Raw genomic sequence first — 7,791 nt, forward strand, 5'->3', positions numbered from 1 at the left:
GCATAGAGTCCTCGGTGGAGCGCATATGAACACTTCATATGGATCTATAGGGAGACACAACTCACATAGATACCAGCCTCACTCAGATGACGGTAACAGTTTGTCACCTTGTAAAGTGAGGAGAGAAAAGTAAGCTGTCATGAATCATGAGGGAATATAGTGTCTTTTTGTTTGTCATCGGAGGAATAAAGGCCAGTGAATGGAGCAGTGATTTCTACATTCTGGGGAACCGGTGAATTGTGGGGTATGAAATAGACTGTGAGGGTTGTTTAAGCCTCTGTTGATGGTTAACATAAATCTTTAGTTTTTAGTTGTGGATTTGGATTTCGGTCCATGTTCATGGGAATGATTTTAAAAGGAAGTTTTTGAGACTGTTTGAGAGAACGGAACCAAGGGCAGAATATGCATGAATGAAATGAAATAGATTGGATAGGAATAGGCCTTTATCAGGAAAACACCCATTAATCTGGAATTAATGTTGTATTCTATTAATTCATTAGGATTTTACATAATAGCAGTATTTGTTTGTTTTTTCTTCAATACATAAACTACAATAGCTACACATTCACTGAATAAATTGGTAGATGTTTGATCTATGTTTGATAGTTTGATAGCTGTTTGATGCCTACTATTTACTGTGTTTTTCAGGTAAGAAGAGCATTTCGGAATTTTTTATTTATTTGAATTTGTCTTTTCAATTTAGTTTCCGTTTTCTTTTCGGTTTAGTTTTCATTATTTTTCATTTCTATCATTGTTAGGTTTAGTTTTTTTAAAGTTTCAGTTTTTTTTTTTTAGTTAATGTGCAAACCGGTATCATTTAAATGTTTTATTTTCATGTTTAATGCAGGAAGTAGTAAATGTTTAAAATTTTATAATATACCATAAAAGCTAAAGCTAAAATTAATTTGTGATATATTTTATTTAATTGCTAAAATGTTTTCGTTTAGTTTTTGCTTTAATTTTCTCTAATGATAATAACAATGTTTGACTGTTGTTCCAAGGTATTCACATTTAGTTCTCTTGAACACATGGATGTAAATGCTGCAACTAGTTCCTGCTATTCTAATTTTTCTGAAGTTTGATGGAAACAGCTACTAAAGGAGCTGTTACAGAAAATGCGTTCTTGTGGCCTAAAGCAGTCTCTCTGTGTCTTGTCATGCATGGCCTTGCTGCTCCCCTCTGGATTAGCTATCTGTTTGGTGCAGGTTCTGAGGCAGCCTTGGACCTTGTTGTTTGTCTCTTTCTGCACCAGTTGCTGGGCAAACAGTCAGTCCTCATCTCTGCTCACTCATCCCCTGACTTGAGCTTTGATCTGAGGACCCCTAAGGGCCCCTAAGGTCCCAAACCAGAGTGGAGGTCATGGGCCTTTGTCCATCCTACCCTTGCCACAGTGGCTACACTCATTACACAATGCAAACAACACCACGGCTACTGTTAAAACACATCACCTTGACACAAACCTACATGCACACCTTTCATTTTTTGCAAAGCAGATGCATTGGAAATAAATGCATGTACATATGAACTTCTCTTAGTTCTTGCTTGTTTCGTGATACTTTCGAATTGAAATGTCCATAGTTGCACAAAAAGTGTGTTATCCAAAAGAGATTATATGAATCTGGTGATGTTTTATTATGTTGGTTGTTGTATCTACTTGTGGCAGTTTGGAAATAAAATGTCCAGTGAGTGGCAATGAAAGATTAATGCTATATCGTGTTTGAAAATATTGATCCACTTTTGCTAAACCCTACCCTAAACCGAACCGATAGTGTTAAAAAAGCAAACGTGAGATAAAAACACATTTGCTGAAATAACTGTGCCATTTTAGCTTGCTTTTAAAAGTCTTTGAGCTCCTTTATCGTGACTCATGTTTCACAGACTCGCAGCCGAGCTCTTTGTATCACAAGTGCAACAATGTACCAGGTGAGCTACCGAGTAAGTTTACTATGTCAGAAAAGCCATACATACGAAGCTGATTATGCGATACAAATGTCAATATGTATTAGTTTATGAATCATGCACTATGGTAAGATTGTTTTGAGGTCATAACATAGTATTGCGCAAGAAACCTTGCAAAAAATAAAATACAATTAATTTAAAAAATATATATTTATTTGATAATCTGTCCCATAATCATAATTTGTGTACAAAAAAATAACACCATAATTTTTGGTGTTATACTGTCACTAGTGTTCATTTCAACAGGAAACTGCAGTGAATTTTATGTATAGGTATGTTTTTTGGAGTTTTGCAAAAATAAAGGTTCCAAAATGGGATTTTCGCCCCACTGCCATGTACCCACTTTTTGGTTTCCCAAAGAAACTATCAGTGAACAGTTCTTAAAGGGATAGTTCCTCCAAAAATGAAAATGCTGTGATCATTTACTTACCCTCAAGTTGTTCCAAACCTGTAGGAGTTTCTTTCTTCTGTTAGCATAAAATAATATATTTTGAAGAATGTTGGTAACCAACAGTTGGTAACCGTCAACTGTTTGGTTACATTCTTCAAATCAACATTCTCCAAAATATCTTATTTTGTGTTTAACAGAATAAATAAACTTTATAGGTTTGTATATAGGTTTGGAAGAAGTGGAGAGTGAGTAGATGATGACTGAATTTTAATTTTTGGTTGATCTATCCCTTTAAAAGAACCATTTTCTTCTTAGTGTGAAAACTTTTTCCACTGTGGAACCACAGATGCCAATAAAGAACCTTTATTTTGAACAGTGTTAAGGCACATTTTTTACAATGTTTCCCTTCCCACTTACATCCCAGATGTGAATGTGACTGATTTGTCCTAATCCATGTGTCTTACTGATGAAGATGGATGACTTTGGTTGACATCAATGATTCATGGCCAACTCAGAGATGGTGACAAATACCTGAGTGACCAAGTCAGCAGTGAATAAAAGTCTAATTTAATCTACACATGACAAAATTTGTGTTGCCCCTTAGGTAGAACCCCAATTTTGTGGATAGCTACTGTCATCATATTCCCTGGTCAGGTTACTACCCTTACCACAAAGACAATGGGACGGAAAAAAGACCATCCCATCCTGTAGGATTATGACGCTCTAATCAGGCTAATCCAGAAGACTCCTAAATTCACACACAGGTAGAAATCGCACACCTATAGCCCATTCATGATGACAGACCTGTCCACACGCAGACGCATGTCATGGGAACACTCGGTCACCCACAGTGACACACTCAGACATCAGCGCCTGCTCTTTTGAAGTCAGTATAATTAACAGGCCATGCGATACACTATCAACCCAAGAGGCTCTTGGTCTCAGAGGCACGTAGCAGATCCATCAGTGGTTGCTAACAGGCTGCACTGTCAACAGTCCCAAGCGCTTCCATTGTGACCCTTCCATGCCCCTTAGACTTACCAGTAGGACGTGGGGTCACACCGCCAGCTTTTAGGCCCACTGCTCACACAAAGATATACAACGCATCGCGTATGGTTTATTAGACGTTGTCGTAGTCTGTGATAAGTTATTCATGGCTATGTGTGAATAAAAGATGATTGCCTGCAAAGTGGTGCATGTCACAAATGTTAATGAGACAGACATACAGCTGATGACTCACAATATGCATAATGGAGGACAATGACTGTCTACACCGAGGTGAGACTGACCTCGATAATATAGCCCACGTATCCAGTCACAATGCTAATGTTTGCAGATCACAATGAAGAGTGGAGTACAGTTTGTAGAGTGTTTCAATGTTGGTTTCCATGTTTCTAGAGCATGTGTGAGCTTGTTAATATTCTGGCCTTTACATATGACTTGGGTCCCTCCGTCATCAAAAATATATAAGATTTTCTTTTGTATCCACCCAAAGTCTGACATTTTTCTTCAACTCTGGGCACTTTCATGCCTCAATATTTTTATTATTATTATTATTTTCTAAATATACTGTTGAAAAGTTTGGAGTCAGTAAGAATATATACTGTATACTTGCATATTTGCTGGAGAAATTAATACTTTTTCAGCAACTATGCATTAAGTGGGCTTATATTAAAAGTGACAAAAGCTTTTACATTGTTATAAAAAAAAAATACATTCTGTTCTTTGATTTTCCATCCATCAAAGAATCCTGAAAGAAAAAAACTGAAAACTGTAACAGTTTTCACAGAAAATTTAGCAGCACCACTGTTTTCATCATTGACAGTTATAAGATTGTTTTATTTTTATTTTTTTGAGCAGTAAATCAGCATATTAGAATGATTTGTGAAGGATCTTTGAAAAATAAAAATCTGAAGGACACTGAAGACTGAATGGCTGTTTAAAATTCAGTATTGCCATCAGATGAATAAATTACATTTTAAAATAGTATTGTATTGTATAAATTGTATTTTTCAACAGCTTGGGTGAGCAAGAGACCTCTTTCAAAAACGTAAAATTGTACTGACCTCAAACCTAGTGCATATATTATATAATTGTGCATATTTAAGATACTTAAAAATGCTATCTATGAAATTAGCCATAGCAATACAAAGAAATCAGCTGTTTTATTTCAAAGATGTGGTGGAAATGTATCTTGACTTTTTAGAAAAAATAACAAAAATGACTGAATTATTTTGTGATGTGTATATGCACAGTTGGACACCATTAGTAGACCAATTAAATAAACTAGTGAGAGTGTGAAAGAGAGGTTTAAGAGAGTTTATTTTATAAAAGTCCACAGGCCCAAAAGTGTCCATAGCTGTAGAAACTCCTAATTATGAAACCGATGATTGTTTATGGTGTGGCAATATCAAGTCAAACACTGCACAGTCTTCGATTTTGCCATGATTTTCCTCATTGTTTCCCAATAGCTCTTAAATGTTGGAATTTTGGTTTTGTCTATTGGACTCATTAAGTTTTAAATATGTATATATTTTTGTTTGTATAAAGGTTCAACTTTAAAACTATGTCATTTGTTTGACCATTCAAAGAAACAAAACTGAGTAATTATAATTCATTTGTCAAACACAATCTCCTCTGACTACACATTGTACCTGATATCCGTAAAATCTCTCTGATGCGGTCACTAAAAGTTCACCGCGGAGAAAAACACAACGCTGAATTAGCGTCCTAGCTGTTTAGACATCTCCATCAGAACCTATGACAGACTATTTCTTTCTTTTGAAGTCCTCGCTTATTCCTGCCTTGTCAAAATAAGACTGATGGTTAGGGGAAAAAAATTAGTGGGAAATTTGTTTTTGTTCTCCAAATGAATTGGCGGGAATTTGCAGTAAGGGTGTGTTATTGATTTAATTACCCACTGAGGTCGTCAGTGCCATTAAATAAAACCTCACTCCTTCCCCATCTGACTGTTACATCACCAGAAAACAAATCATTTTGGCGACCGCCATCACAAATGTCAGTAGAACGTATAAAAAAGGGTGTCATTGTAATATATGAGTGTAATATCTCATTGTAACCAAATAACTACTAAGGAACTCATGACTATAGCAAGTTTTTTGTTTGATGTGGTGGACACAGCCAAAGGCTATAGCCATGAATCTGAGAAAAGACAGGAACGAGAGAGGAAAGGAAGAGTTGAATCCACATTCACAGGTGTGTCACACCTTTGTTACCATCTCTGAAGTTCACAACGGACTCCGAGACAAAGGCCAGAGCTCCATGTGCCCATTGTAGCCTGGAGAACAATACAGTGACTGTGACTTACTAATTCATGTGGAGCGCTGACAGTTCAGGCCTGAAGCCACTCTAGGCCTCATCCCGCTCAGAGCAGTGTCTGTGAACCACAGCGATGGGAACGGAGAGTATTTATAGTAGCCAGAATCTTGCCAAAAGGAGGGAACCAAAAGCCATTGTGGGAGAAAAATATTATCCCCATTGTCAACCTGTGGCCTCGATTGTAGCGTCACTTGATGGATGAGACAGTATGTGTCTGGAGGGGAAATGGCTCACTGCATGAAAGCATTTCAGGAGATATTTGTAATGAAACTATCCCATAAAGAAGAGAAAGAATTGCAGTTCGTATTTCATAAAGCAGGTGTCTGTCAGATTTGACTCACCTCACCTATCCTGGACATGCCTGTGACTTATAAATGACTGTCCCATAAAGAAGAGAAAGAATTGCAGTTCGTATTTCATAAAGCAGGTGTCTGTCAGATTTTACTCACCTCACCTATCCTGGACATGCCTGTGACTTATAAATGACTACAAAAACATCTCAATTTCAGGGTTGGGCAATAGGTCAAGAGTTAGAATTGGAATTTGAATTGACTGGCCAAAACACACAGGAAGCAAAACTGGAATTTGATTCAGAATTGAAGGAAGTGGAATTCCAATTTGAGTACTTCAAAAGAGTCTGGTAAGCATTGTGGGAAATGAAGTGTTTTCCACCCTGGTCCATAAATTAGGTAAATATGTATATTTACATTAAAAAGATAGTTCTTCAGTATATCTTAAAATATTTAACATCTTCAAATATTCAGACATTTCTTCAAAATATCTTATTTCGTGTTCTAGAGAAGAAAGAAAGTCAAATCGGTTTGGAACAGAGTAAATTATGACGGAATTTTCAGTTTTGGATTAACTGTCCCTTTAAAGGCAAATTTCTTTCCTTTGAAAATGACTTATCTGTCTTCTCATAACATCTACAAAGCCTTCAAAGTTCAAGAAACTTTTTACAAACATTTTTAAAACTTTTTAAGCCAACATGCAAAGTTTGCCAAACCTTACTTTTCTATTTAAAATGACACTTATTACATATACCCTTATTATGTTATTTCGTAAATTTCAAACTAAATTCGAATTACAATTCTGCATCGTATTTGATTCCTCAATTCAAATTCAAATGAAATTCTGTAACTGAACTGTAATTTTAAAAGCATTCTCGATTCAATTCTGAATGGCGCACAATGCAGCATAGTTTATGTTCTGTACTGTTTTTCTGTTGCATCGGTTATTATATTTTGTGCCATCACCGTGTTGTGAAAACCGACACTTGGAATGTTTTCACAGGTGACATTATTCCCAAACACACCTTAGCCCTGGAGAATAGCAAAATGTGTGGCAAAATGTGTGAACAACAATGCCCTTCAGGATCTCACCTAAACCCTATTGTTCGCTCCACAATGGCTGCAGTTCCCACCCTTTTCTTGAAAACGGCAAGAAAAGAATAACGCACACCTTGCGAGAAAATATCAGTATCCTGAATCACACTTCTAATCAGGCCATTGCATAAAAACACTCAAGGACGCTGCCAACGCCACCCCTCGAACTTCAAAAATAATTGAGAAAGAAAGGACTAAGTGGGCAAAGAATCAATAGGAAGAGGGGAAAATCTGATGAAATGTTTTCTTGTCAATGCTCAACCTCATCACCCCTCCCTTCCCTGGTTTGACCTTCCTCTGTGAGCAGATCCAGCCACAAAGAGGCTCCATTCTCCCGGGAGATACAGCGCCTTGCTCTTGTGCGGAAACTCTATCACCTGCCTAAAAGAAAACTGTGTCATCTCCCGCCTTCAGCCCAGCAGGAAGTCTCCAGCCAAGCTGATCACAAACCCTGTAATATTCGCAGTGACCTTCAACGCGCCACCAAACTTTCTCACAGTCTGCCCTGTTTCATGATGCTACATATTGGATGTAGTTGTGGATTACACTGAGCGCAGGGTAGTGACTTGGCACTGTGAAAAGACAGCAATCTTCAAAGGAAGAGTGTGGCAAGGGTCTAATTTGCCAGTGTAAACATAGAACATTCTATTATACGGCTTTCTACAATACTTGATTCTGATTGGCCTCTCATGATATACATGATATATATATATATAT

The sequence above is a fragment of the Sinocyclocheilus rhinocerous genome, unplaced genomic scaffold (assembly GCF_001515625.1).
Source record: "Sinocyclocheilus rhinocerous isolate Xijiao unplaced genomic scaffold, SAMN03320098_v1.1 scaffold1176, whole genome shotgun sequence".
Taxonomy (NCBI): domain Eukaryota; kingdom Metazoa; phylum Chordata; class Actinopteri; order Cypriniformes; family Cyprinidae; genus Sinocyclocheilus; species Sinocyclocheilus rhinocerous.